Here is a 14,646-nt window from a genome sequence, read left to right on the forward strand (position 1 = left end):
TCCACAGTTCAGGCTAGAAAAAGTAAGTTAACCCTTGATTTAGTATCCTGTAGATCTCTTGGCGTAATCTTCCCAGGACACCCACTACTGAAAGTAGCAACACTCCATTTGTGGACACTTTGTCTAACCGTGTATTGAGGTACACCAGGTCTTAGGAAACGCAATTGCAGCGTTCATATATACCCAACACATCTTTGTAACTTCTGAAAGTTGTCTACATCTTAGCATGGTTCACACTAAACACACTCATTTGAGAAGAACAGATTTGTGTGCTTTTATTTACTGAGCAAAGCGCTTGTGAAACTTCTAATCTCATCACCTTAATTTAAACACATTTCGCCAATTAGCTCTTGGCGAGGTCATTAACACATAGGTTCACTTACCTTTTCTAGCCTGCATTGTGGATGTGAACGCAATGTGCTCAACAAAATACACAGATTTGTTTATGGTAGCATTCTTTATAACAGGAAACTGTTTTAACACCAAATCATTATTGGTGAGTTTTAGTTGGAGAGATATTAACCCTGCCTAATTATGCTCAATGATAGTATGTGTGAATGCAAATGATAATGGTCAGTGAATGTATTGCAAATGCAAGGCAAGCTTTTGTACAAACTCAGCAGCATGCTTACGTTAATGTAGGCATTTAAACATTCAGCACTTAACAGGGTAGTAGAAGACAAGTCAGGGTGTCTCTAAATGGGATGTACTATTATTCTACAACTAAACATGTCACCGGTAGAGCAGTATGTGCTGCTTTCTATGTTTTGTTAGAATAAAGAAGCGAGAATGTGTCATATTTATATTTATTCAAGAAAGCTAGTTCTGTGAAAAACCCATCAAACTGATTATCTGTCATAACAGCTGACTGGTAGAAAGTGCGTTGACTGTCTAGGACAGCTTAGTGTTACTATAGAGCTCCTTTTGGAAACACTCAGAATGCAGCCGACACTTGCATTGCATTATGAGTGTTACAAACCTATTATCTGATAGATCTTTCCCACCTTCTGACATCCAGGTTTGCAACTTGTATCTCGGCATGTCTCACTGACATGGATGGCAGCCCATTACTTTGAACTTAACCCCAGAAAAGACTGAGCAACTGTACATCCCCGAAACTACACCACAATCTTCTTCGAGAAATCTCTCGTCACCCCAGATGTAGAAGTATGAGGTATTGGTGTTGTTTCGGATGATTAGTTATTGTTGTACACTCATATTGTAAATCTCAGTCATGCAGGCTTCTCCTCTATGAAATCCAGATAATTTGTTCAGTCACTCATCTTCTCATGGCTTGACTACTGCAACTCTTTTCTGGCTGGTCAGTTGCCAGAACATGGCAACACGACTTCACGTCTTCAATGTTACCATTGACATGGACCAGCCATGTCAGAAAACACCCCTTTGAGCTTAAGGTATGGATCAGCTTTACCCAGTATCCTTCAAGATGCATGGAAGACAATCATTTAGACTTTTCCCTGTCTTGGAACCATGTTGGTGGATGAATGGCAGAGTTGCTTGCTTTCTTCAAATGCAGACTCATCTCTTTCAAGAAACCTTAAATCAGCACACTCTTTTATTGCACTTATTATAGGCTTGTGTCACACACTCATGTCATACTTTTATTTTTTTGACATTCAAGCACAGTATAGTTTATTATGCATCTTTTGTTTCTTGGTATTAGTATTGACTTTTGTATTTGGCAGTGTCTAAACTTGATCTCTGGACTCTCACACTAAGATACTAGGAGGATACAAGGAGTGGAAAGTGAAGCACTTCTGTAAGCCATTCCGGATTAGAGCATCTGTTAAATGGCTTAAATGTAAATGTGAAAGAAAATAACCAGTGCTGTGACGCAACTGTGTTTTGTTTGCGTGCTTGTGTGAAGTACTGCGTTTCTTGTATTCTGTAGCTGGTAGAAAGGCAGCCTCAGGAACAAGGCCAAACATGAGTAGTACTGCGTATCCCAGTTCAATTAAGTAGCTGCTCAGGGAACTTTGATGAACTCTGCTTGTGAATCCATTTTTTTGTTGGTCCCAGGTAATTGCATTACTTGGTAATATATTATTACAATCATCCATGAAATGCTCAACTAAACAAGCAATCTCGAGGTCCGCATAGAGCAACTTTGAGGCAGATTACAAATATCACGACATCATCAATCCAATTTTAGGGTGTTTGTGCAAATTGAATTTGCTAATATGCAGTTTTAGCCCTTGCTAAGAGTGGCCACCCACTTCTCAAGGTCTGGCCTCTGAAATCCATGAGCACCTCATAAATTAAACCTACATGCAGCATGTCTCAGGAGGAACCCCACCGCCTGCCTCTGGCTTAGCTAATTGATTAGGTCAGGGGTCAGAAGCTGACTGACAGTGGCTGAGGGGCGGAGGAATTTCCTGTTTCTGCATCTATAATTCAGCAGTTTCCTGAGTGTGTTCGTTTCACAGTAGCGCTCAGGAGGGGGCCCAAGCTGTCCAAACCAGCCGTTGGCCAACAGAGCTGCAGCTTTTGAGGGCTCGTTGGAAATCTTCCCCGCGTCCCACGACTCAAAAGAAGCAACCATTCACACAAACCATTTGAACCCCTTAGTGTGCACGTTGTGTATCTTCTCTCTGATAGCTCAGTGGTCATGTCGGAAGAGGATAAATCAATTTTCATGGATACAGTCCTGAATCTCTTTCTTGCAGAGATTGGGTGAAGCCATAGCAGAACACTTTTTGGATCGCTACAGAAATAGATATATAAATATATTTTTTTGTGAAATAAAATGTGTGAGAGTAAAAAACCTAAAAGTACATTTCAAGAAATTCTACTCATTGTACTATATCACATTATGTATATTATTCTACATTACGTGCAGATTTTTCTTGGAACCATAAATAAAAAAACAACACTTTTTGAACACTGAATGTATGTACTGAACACTGCCAGTCAAATGTGGGTCATTTTACCATTGCAGTGGCTAATGGCATCCCGCAACTCTGAAGCCGCAAAGAAGAGTGCAAAAAAATCAATAACACCACAACCACAGAAAGTAGATATCTGTGTACACTTTGTTCCATTCCTAAATTAACCACCTAAAACAGTGATAAAACCTCTTGAATTTTCGTAATTTTAGTCATTTTAAGTAACTGGAGTAGCTTCACAGATGCTGAAGTATCATTTTTATATGAATTCAACAATTCTGATGCTTGTTTTTTAGTTTAAATGGTACAAAAATGGATTTACCTGACTGTATCTTCTACTTTGACATAATTTTAAATATAATTGTATTCAAATAATAGATTTCGCACCAAGAGCTTTCATCCATGGTATAACATTTACGGCATGCTCTTATTCAGAGCAACTTACAAGGTTACTCATATTACAGAAGTGGGCCAATGTAGTGATAGAAGTCTTGCCCAAGGACTCTTATTGGTGTAGCGCAGCATAGTCACCCAGACTGGGATTCGAACCCCAGTCTCCCACGTGGTGTGGTAGGTCAATAGCAGGTAGTGGTATTATCTGTTGCGCCACACCAACCACATAATACATTTTTAAAAAGGTAAAAAAGTTTGAGATGTCCAATTTAGCTAAAATGCTGTCAAATTCAAAAGTCATTCGAAAATCTAAATAAAATTCTATGAATTAATGCAATATTTGTAACTTTCATGGTGGCTTAAAGTGATGTTTCCTTCAAGCTGGCACTGTCTCTAAAGGATGTTCTGCTGGCCATTTTTAAAAATGCGTTTTTAATGAAGTCTATGCAGTATATGGCAGTAGTATAAGTGTATTGCAAATAAGCTACACGTAACCAGGTAAATCAATGAGTATATAAAGAGTTGGGACATTGTGTCTCCTTTTCTCATTTTATTCTCATTGCTGGAAGTATATTCATAACTTCCTACATACAATGTGACTTTTTTCTGTCCAATGTAAGAAAATAAATTTTACACTTTAATTACATATCAACATTTATACTTTTGTCACAACAAGGGTCAAATGACCCAGCTTTAGGATATATGTGTCACATATATCAAAAGTAGAAGTACATTTAAAAGATTGGCATTAGGCATGGTGCCAATAGGTTCATGTTTAACTGCTCCAGAGAGTCCTATTTTTTTGCCAAAAATTGTGTGCACGCATTTGCACATCTTTACAGCAATGAGTGCAACATAAAGCAGCTAAAGGCATTCAGTAAAAGGGGTGTCCACAAACATTTGCACATATAGTGTATCTATATTATGTCTCAAGTAACTAAAACATAACAAGGAAAATATACTCATATAAATTAAAAAACATTTAAAAAGCGAGTTGACAGCTCGTCAAAAATCATCTTTTCAGAACTGTAGCTGGAATCCAAGCTAAATCCAAGTAAAGGACTAGTACTGTTCTTAAAACACTGCTGACCCTCAATGTCAGAAGATCATAAAGGCTACACATGGCTTATTAAGGAGTCTATTTCTAAAGAGCCCACATGGCCTCAGAGGTGACCATTTGGTGCAGGGAAAGTGACCCATACAATAAGCATTTGGCCCCGAGGGCAATTTCAGCAGAAAGCCACCAGTCACAGCTTGCTTGGCCGGTGTAGCATGCAGCTGCTGATGAACCCCAGTCTGCTAAGCAATAAGGGTGAGTTTTATACCCTCTTTCTCTAGGGAGGGGCGGGGGCACTTCACTGGAAGATTTCGGCACTGTGGGAATCACAGCGGAGCACCGGATTTCCGACAGCCCAGAGCAGCGAGGAAATACTCACAAAGAGTCCAAGAACTTCTTCTGTATTAAACAGAGGCATCTGTCACTTCAGCTGCATTATTCCTCGCCACACTAAACAGGTTTATAGTAAATAAAAGCTAAATGTTTCCTCAGGAGGCTGCCTGACGCAACATGGGCGCCATGTGGGACCGACTGGGCCCGTTCGGCCCGCGCAGCGCCTGCTTTAATCACATTGGAGGAGTTTATCCCTGCCAACTTTACGTCGTCCTGTAAGACTCAGAACGCCCTCAAGCTCTTGCGAGGAAAAAAAAGGTGGCGGGAGGAGGGAACACTTCAAAGCAAGAATTCTGAAAAGTTTAAATAAAGTATTTTGACTCAGCACCTGAGCATTAACAGAAGTGCTCACAGCCAACTGGAACACTGGAGCATTAAGCCTTAGAAGCTGAGAATTTTTACTTTTATTTAGATTTTTTTAATATATTAATTAAAGAAATATGGTGCGTATTGTAATTTGATTTTGATTGGAGAGAAAATGCTCAGGTATCGTTTAACAACCCTGTTATTTCACCTCAGAATAAATATAGCATAGTTTTAAAACTGCAACAAAAACATTGTAACAATTCTTAAAAATCCGAGTCTTAAGGTTAGTTGTCGCTGCCCATTCATTAGTAAGCTTGTAAAGATTGTAGCTGGATTAGCTTTTGGCCTTGCCCAAACTCATGTCCCCGGTTATGGCTTCCTCAAGTCGTAGTAGTAAAAAAAAAAAAAGCTGGTACTTTCCCTTTTCCCTCTAGTCAGCTGAGGTAGTTCAGTTTGTTTTCACTAGCATAAGCTTTTAGCATAGCATGGATTCCTGTTTGCTTCCCCCCTGCTTTGGCTTGTTCAAGCTCCCCTTCCGCGGACACTGGCACAGGAAAAGCCGCAGTCACAAGGCTTGATTCATGCAGCAACCTGTATTTCCATAACTAGCAGTATCAAGTATCAACAACTCCATATCCTCCCGAAGTTGCTGTTAAGGTTTATGGTTTCACAAGCTTTGACTAGGACTTTTGCTAGTGGACTGGACGTATGTGAATTTTGAAAGTGTAAATATAATAAAATATAAGCAAATATAATAAATATCATATAGACAGTTACGAAACAGTGGTCAGATTTTGGAATTGTCTCGTCTCAAACTGTTATAGGAAATACAACAGTGTTAGAGGTTTATGTTATGTCAATTCTATGTACCAAGCTCTTATTTTGACTTATTTATTATTATTACACAGTTTGTATCTAAATGCAGTTATGAGTGCCTGAAAGTTAAATACAGTAATGGAGACAGCAAGTGTTCAGCATATCGCGTCTGTAAGACCAAACATATATTGGTAAACGAGGTGAGAAAGGTGGAAGCAAGACACTCCACGTTCATGAACTTGATCAAGGTTACGTCGATAATTGCGATGATTGCATCTTGCATTTGTATATGATCAGTTTCATCTTTGCACCGTTTCCACAGTGGAACTGGGTTAAACATGTACGCTTACAACAGCACTTAAAACAGGCAGGCAACGGAGGACAATCTCCATCTAAATACGTGTAATTCTGTCAATATACTCTGCGGGGACTTCATCATGAGCGTAACGCCCAACTGTGCTTAAGCATTTTTTACCAAAGGTCACTCTGGGTAATTGTCAACATGATTGCATGTGATTGTTTGCAAGTGGGGGGAAAAAGAGAGGAAGAAAGAAATGTCACTCACTACAGGGCCACATATAGTGTGTCACAACGTAACCGTAAGTGTTTGACATACCGCAAGCCGAGAACTCATTTAATTTCTGCACTCTGGAAAGATTGTGCTTGGCAGTGTGAGACATTTATTAACCTATTCACAAAAAAATCTAGTTAGCCTAGAGTGATTTAATAATTGTGTGCATGCATCTAGCACTTCAATTGTGCTATGAAGACATCCTTCTAGCGACGTAGTCCAATTTTTCTCCACACCTCATTATATTTTCACAGCCCATAAGGAGTCAAACTATGAAAACAGCATAGAAGACAAGTGAGCTCCTCAGTGTTGTTATTTCCAGCCGAAAGAAAACAGGAAACAGAAGTATCTTATGAAAACCACCCCCCCCCCCCGTGTGGCTTTTTTATGTGTAATCAATTGAAAGTGAGAGTTCTGGAAGACCGGTTTAAAGCAGGAGGTTTTAATGGCAGAGCTCATGTCCACAAGGCCTGGAGGAACAGGAAGGAATTCTCGTCTGCTTCGGCAACAGACCATTTCATTGGAGAGTGCAGGTCCATATTGTGCAGCTTACATGCCAATAAGAGAGACAGATCTGTTTCCTAAGAGTGAGAGTGGATAACACTCTCCACACAGTTACATCATGGACTTCTACTGGACTTCTGCTCTCTATGTTTGTGTGCAAAATGAAACTTGTTTGTTGGTTGTCATTTGTATCACTAGAATTACAGTTTTTATTATTGTTAATATTTTGTTTCACTAAAATTATAGTTTTTCACTTTGTTCATATTTGCCACTGGTGTTAATGTCATGTTATTGCAGTTATTGCAGGTCATATAGTAAAGGTAAAGGTGCACATATTTGTCACTGTACAGTGTACAGCGAAATGTGTCCTCCGCATTTAACCCATCTGGTAGTGAACACACACTCACACACACACACACAGTGAGTACACACACACCCAGAGCGGTGGGCAGCCAACTCCAGCGCCCGGGGAGCAGAGAGGGTAAAGGGCCTTGCTCAAGGGCCCAACAGTGGCAGCTTGCCGAGCCCGGGAATCGAACCCACAACCCTGTTATCGATATCCCGGCGCTCTAACCGCTGAGCCACCACTGCCCACGCTGAAAATTAGAATAGTTGATGTCCACAAAGCAGGAGAAGGCTATGAGGAGGAGACGGCTATGAGGCTATACGTTTTCTCAGCTAGCCATTTATTTACATTTCTAATGTAATTCAAAAATGGCAGGTAATACCAACGGTGGAGGTCAAGTTTAGGCCTGAAAGATCAAGAAACCCTTCTGAAAGAACTGCTCAAAAGACTGCAAAAAGAAAACATTGACCCCCTTCCCCATTTTACCTTCAAGAAGATGAGCAGACGTTGGAGTGATGGTCCACTGTTCTACAGTTCTACAGTTCTACAGCAACCCCGGCAAAAACTATGACCTTCACTGAAAAAGAGTCATCGGTAGAAAACCTTTCCTGCATCATCACCATAAAAATTCAACCTTAGGTAAACATTAAAACAGGAATATTTGGCTGCAATGAGCAAAAGTATGTTTGGAGAAAAAAAGAGTGCAGACATTCATGAAAAGAATGCATCTCCAGCTGTTAAGCTTAGATTAATTATGTCGGTGGCCTGGGGAACATGAGAAATGTTAAAAAGCTGGATATGAAAAGTAGATGGCTTTTACAGCTGAATAATGATCCTGAGCTCACCTCAAAATTCACAATGAACTACCTCAAAAGGAGCAAGTTGCAGGTTTCGTGATGGTCCCCACAGTCTCCTGACTAGCACCATCAAAAATCTGTGTATAGACCTCAAAATAACAATGGAGAACAACCTTCTGGAGATTAGGTCATTGTTTACTCACTTAGTTGTTCATTGTAAGAGAACATTCAGCCAAGGGTACCCACTCTTTTGCATGCCACTATATGAGGCGTGACAGACAGACACTGCAAGAGAGGAAGAGAGAGAGAGAGAGAGAGAGAGAGAGAGAGAGAGAGAGAGAGAAAAGGGCCCCTCTATTGATTGTGATAGAGGTCAGTTCCCAGAGGACCTGCGCTCTTCTTCGGGCACAGCCATTACTGTGACAGGAAGCAGTAATTCCTCAAGAACCCATAGGTTCTACAGAAATTATAGCCAAGCGGGACAATGGTAATGTTTGTGTGAGATGCTGATAAAGGACTGAGAAGATAAAACAGTTCTTAATATAAGTAAGTCTTTGTGAATCCAAACTAGCCCTCCATTAGTTATGCTGTGTCATTAAAGTTAAGATACTCTACAGCAGGGACATTCAACTGGCTCATCAGTTTATATGTGTTCTTTCTTAGCCACTGTTGTTGTTGTTTTTGTTGGACAAGCTTTAAAGCAGCATAATGTGAGAATTGTTGTTTTTTTTAGGACTGGGCTCCCCCTACAGTTGGGGAGCATAATTCAGTTTTATATCACTGTCGAAAATATAAATTGTGCCATGAGTTTCCCCTCTTGGACATCTGAAGTGAATGAAGCGCATTGACTGATGCGATAGAGTAATATTACAGGATATTACACAAATATGACTCGGGTTACACAGCATTGCACAGCTCTTGCGAGGTGTCCAACCCATTTCACCAAAGTTACATGGAGTGGCAGTGACAGAGACTCCATTCTTTGGAGCATCAAAATGATTTTGAAGCTGTTATTTTATGGTACAATTCGTGCACATTTGTTGCTTAATTAATTTCAAAATATTTATTCAGAATGAATAAATGTGTCAAAGCAAGCGTTTTATGGTTGGACTAACAGAATGATGGAAAAATCCCCATTTAAAAAATCCTGTCATTTCCAACCTGCCTAGATTCCATTACCAACAACAACACAGCCCAGCCAAAAAAATTCATTAGGTTGAACGGGATTTTTGCTGACATTCTGCAAAGCTTGTCCAGCCTTGCAACAATTGCTAAGAAAAAACGCATTTGCGGGCACAGCATGAGGAGGCCAACTGCCAGTTTTAAGGGGTTTGTTTGAGCTAGGAAATCACTAAACTAGTCTCTGGCCTCCAGAACTGAAATCAAATACCTCTGTTCTGCAGGTCATCAATAGAGCACTTTCACCATTTAAGGGACCAGTTCTAACTTTCATCTGATAGATGATCTAACATCTCTTGTAAATAGTCTTTTAATCAACAACAGATCCAATATAATTCATGCAATTCATAATTATTGACTCTGTCTGTTGACTCCCCTAGTAAGTCAATAAGGCTGTGCGTTCAGTACGGCATATGCTTAGGCTGAGGGGAGCTCTCGTATCAATCAATATGTGACACCAAGCGCAAGACCACACATTTTTTTCTTTATGAGAGCAGTAATGAAAGCAGCTGAGATGATTTGGTCAGTTGGGTGGCAAAGTCTGGAAGCTTTTTAAAAAGAGAAAGAAATCTCAATAGCAAGGAAACCTTTTCATTTGGTCATTTCAATGCAGCCTTTTATCCCGCGCACTTCCGCAGTCTCCGCCGGCACTGGCATCCATGGCATTTCAGCTGCACCCCAAACACTGCTAATTAAGGTGACTTCATGGGAGGACGCTGGTGCATTTAGTCATAGCGAATTCAGATCGCTGAAGAGCAATTAATCAGGGGAAAATGGGGAGCAGGCAAAAGGATATCAATTTTAAAGACGAAGAGATGGCTTCTTTGTATTGTGACGTCAGAGGCCTGGCTTTAATCTGTTGCCTATTATTTCCATAGAGTCTTTCCCCCGTAATGAGCATCAGCATTCAGAATTCATATAGGCCTTTTGTAGTCTGCTCATATTATAGTCGGCACTATTGTCTGCCTCCGCAGCCCTCAACCACAAGGAATATTAATGGCCATGACCAACTGGACTTCACATTCGACAGAAACGCAGAGCACTATTTACTACAACATAGTGTCAGAGCTGGATTAATAGTCTTTGCTATAATATGTTTCAACAAAAAATAAACAAAACCGCTAAGGGGTTATTCATTAAAGGAGGCAGAGCGTCCATTAAAGTGGTCAGTTAGGTCAGTGTGAAGAACTTGCTGACCTTGGAGAGTGAAACGGATGAAATCACAGTACAGTCAAGCCGCGGTTTCATGTTCTTTCTGTGGTTTTCCCAAAAATGTCTCAAATAGCTTCTTCATGAATATGACCTTTTGTCTAAAAAGTGCAAGCATCAAACAGCTCGCCCCCCGGACGTGAAAGGAGCTCTTGCATTCGGAAGCCGTCTTATCTTTGCGGAATATCGCGTTGGACGTCTCCGACTCCCAGCACTGGTTATACATAATTGCGCTCTGTTCCTCCTTTTGTACTGCAGAGTGTAAAATGCCAAGCAGGGAAAAAAAAGAATTAGTTTCATCTAACAAGAGATGTGCTGAAAAGAATTACAGAAGCAGATAAGAAGATACGAGACTGAATGACCAGTGTGTCTCCTTTGCCTTTATTTATGCTTCAGGATTTCGGATGGTGGTGGGGTCTCGGAAGGACAGATTTGCCTGGCCCACAGGGATGAAATCATCTGTGTGGGCACGCTCTGGTTCTTTCGCAGAAACTAGCATGGCTTTATTGTGATTGTCTGGGCTTCAAAATTGGATAGGGTTGGACAAGTTTAGTAAATGTCAACATATTCCAAAGGTCTTGAGGCGCTTGCAAGTGGGTAGAATAATTAATACCAAACTGAAAATCCATGTGGGATGCTGGAAACAAGCACGCAGCATGTAGGACGGCAGGAATACAACACAAATAAACCCACTTGCGGATTACTTTGTGGTATCTGCATATAAAAAGGATAGTTCAGCTTTATATGGGAACTGTTTTGCTGTTTCTACTACAGGGCACTCGCCACTGACTGCCTTAAAATGCTTTGTGAAGGGAGGCCACTATCCATTGGCCACTATCCAAAGTGTTCTAGGGTATTCGTTCACTTAAAAAACGAATAACCCAAAGCACAGGCCTGAACACCTTTTCTTTTTTTTTTCTTTTAGCTGCTTTGTTCGAGGCCAGTTTGACAAACGTCCACCATTTCACCTGCACTGAAGGGAAATGGTTTGTTGAACTTTCCAGAAAATTAGACCATTCTATCTGAACGCGAAACAATGTAGCTGAACTCCAGGACATTTATACTGAAATTAATCTGCGCTAGACTGGGTGTTTATTTCGATTGGGTCTGGGGAGCCAGAGCAAACGAGTGCTCCTTCAGGCCTGCTGGGCAGAAGCAGTCCGTCATCCAGCTTTACGGCCGCCCTTGTGGGCCGCCCCGACGGATCTGGATGGCTTAATGCTGACTGCTTCCATATGCTGTGAACGCTATGGAAGTAGAGAAAACTTTCCCAGCAAACCAGGTGGCTACACATATATGTGATGACTGTGTCACATAAATAAGCTGACATCAGGCAGCGCTGGGACACAGAGGTTAAAACCACAGCTATCTCACACGTCATTTATACTCACACTAGAAGACCGTGTGCTACCTGTAGCGTTTGGGGCCCATTTCTGCTTTACAGTCTACTCAGTGGGGGACTGCAAGATATACCCAAAGTAACACAAACCAGCAGGTCAGACTTGGGAAAGAAAGAAAGAAAGAAAGAGTAATGCCAGAATTAGACTACACAATATTTTTACCTTCACAATGTTCAGTGTCAGATTAGGGACGTGTCTTAATCAGGATACTGGCAACACTGCATGTTTGACGCCATCCAATCATTGTTCTTGTACTTGCGTGTTCACACATATAGGTTGCATATGAACCCACAGGACGGAGGGTCAAAAAATGGTCAATCATGGCTACACAAGCCATGGTGTGTGCTGGCGGTTTTGTGTTGAGAAAAGAAAAATACAAACAAAGTAGCTGTGTTCCTGGGCTTTGCAAAGAGAGCAGTATGGGCTGCCTGTCTTTCAAAAAGTACTTGAGGTAACATGTCAATAACATTACATAAGTGTACCTAGTTCGCAGCAGCATCCCTCTTGCTCTTCACCATGTTTGCATATGTGCTTCTGGAAGCACTCTGTTGGTCAAAGTCAAGGAACCTGTGGTAAGAAGTAAAACTAGGTAATATGTCAAAATACAATTTTTGTGTCTGCGTGTTGTGCGGAATCATGCAGTGTTGTGTGGAGTACGACACATCACATTGCTATTCTTTGATCATGTCACGCTACATGGCCCGTTCTTCGTTCACAACGCTCATATTCAGACCTAACTCTGGAAATGTGTTGGCTCCAACAAAAGAGAGAAAGAGTAAGAGTAAAAGAGAAACAGTAAGAGTAGTGTAAGGGAAAGAAAAAGTAAGAGAAAGGTTATTTGTGCTGTGTTGTGCGGCATCCCACACGTCACATCGCTGTTCTTCAATTATGTCACACTACATGGACTGTTCTTCATTTACGACGCTCATATTTGGGCCTGGTGCAGGAAATTTTCTCAGCTTTGAAAGAAAACAATCAAAATTGGGCTGAATTTGTGTAATCTGACACAAAGAGAGAAAGAGAAAGAAAGAAAAGAGAAAGAAAAAGAAAGAGAAAGAGGTAAAGAAAGACAGAGAATGAGAAAAGAAAAAGAAAGAAAAATGGGAAAAAGACAACAAAGAGAGAAAGAATGAGTAAGAGAGAAGCATGAGAAAGAAAAAAGACCATGAGAGAAAAAGTGTAAGAGAAAGAGAGTGAAAGAGAAAAGAAAGAAAAAGGTAAAGAGAAAGAGTAAGACAAACCAGAGAGAAAATAAAAAAGAGAGAAAAAAAAGGAGAGATATAGAGGGAAAAATAATAATTTACTAAAATTCGATTTTAATGTTTATTACTACTATTAAAAATGAACAAAATTGTAATATTTTAGTTCCTTATGCACATCTGATTCCCTCACACACAAATGACATAAACGACAAAATTCAAACATATATATGTGTTCTTAATTTCTTTTCATTTTTTCTGTTTGTCTTTAATTTAAGGACACCAGGACCACTTCTGAAATATCATTGACAACAGTTGTTGTGCTTGACATAAAAATGGTGTCCTAAAGCTATGAGCAGTAAGAATCTTATTCAGCTTTACTGTCATAAATGCTGTTTTGTGACAAGAAACCGTGTGTTTTTGTATTTGACAAAAGGCCGCAGTGACGTCAGCTACGGTGGCGGTCAGCTGCAGCCCTCCAGCAGCCCCACTGGAGGCCCTTGCCGAAACAAAGAAGGCAAAAAGAAGGGAAGAAAGAAATGGAGACAGCGACAGAGAGAGCAAGATATCTGGACAGCAAATGAGAAACATTAAGAGACACAGAAACGTAGAAAGTGAGAACGACAGACAGAGATAAAGAGGCATAAATGCATTAAGAGAGAGAGAAAGAGAGAGAGAGAGAGAGAAAGAGAGAGAGAGAGAGAGAGAGAGAGAGAGAGAGAGAGAGAGAGAGAGAGAGAGAGAGAGAGAGAGAGAGAGAGAGAGAGAGAGAGAGGACAAGTACAAGAAAAAGCAGGGAAAAGAGAGAGAGGGAGACAAAAAGAAGAAGAAGAAGAAGAAGAAATGAAAAAAGTTCCCTCTAACCTTAGCACACAGTAAAACACTCAGCCTCAAGGAACAATATGTCTTGCCTTCTGCTGGCTGAGAGCTGCAGTGCTGACGGAAGCGAAGCAGTTTCTCACTTGTCTTTACTGAAGTCGTTTCAGAGGAACTGCGGCTAATTTAGTGATATGCAACCGCAATTTCCAACATGCTGTTCACAAGTCAACGGGAGCAGACAAACAGCAGCCGTTGTTAGCATTAGCTATCTCCACGTGTAAACAACTGTATATAAATGGGAATTGCTGCTTTTGCGAATGCATCTGAATGTCACAAATATGCTTAAACAAGATCCAACCGTTTTAATCACAAGATGCAAATGGTGTTATTTCAGTCGCTCTGCGTGAGCTTGCAATGATCATAATGTGCCTGTGTGTTTTTTCCCCCTCTTTCCTCCCCTTCCTCTCCGATCTCATTTTGAAATGTAAATTCGGAGTCATCCCGGCCTCGGGTTTAGACAGAATAAAGACGACGACTTCTTTTTTCTTTTTTTTTTCTTCGCTGGATATAATTGTCTTTCATTCAAGTTATGCCCTCATGTCCAGCCCCCTCCTTTCCCTCCCTCTCTATCTTCAACTGAACATCTCTATCAGGCTCTTTTCTTCTCGGCCCTCATGTTCAGCTGATCTGAACCGATGTAGCTGTGTGGCTGTATTCACCCAGGGACGTTATGCCGGAACATACCAGAGTG

Source organism: Salminus brasiliensis, chromosome 2, assembly GCF_030463535.1.
Source record: "Salminus brasiliensis chromosome 2, fSalBra1.hap2, whole genome shotgun sequence".
In the NCBI taxonomy this organism is placed as follows: domain Eukaryota; kingdom Metazoa; phylum Chordata; class Actinopteri; order Characiformes; family Bryconidae; genus Salminus; species Salminus brasiliensis.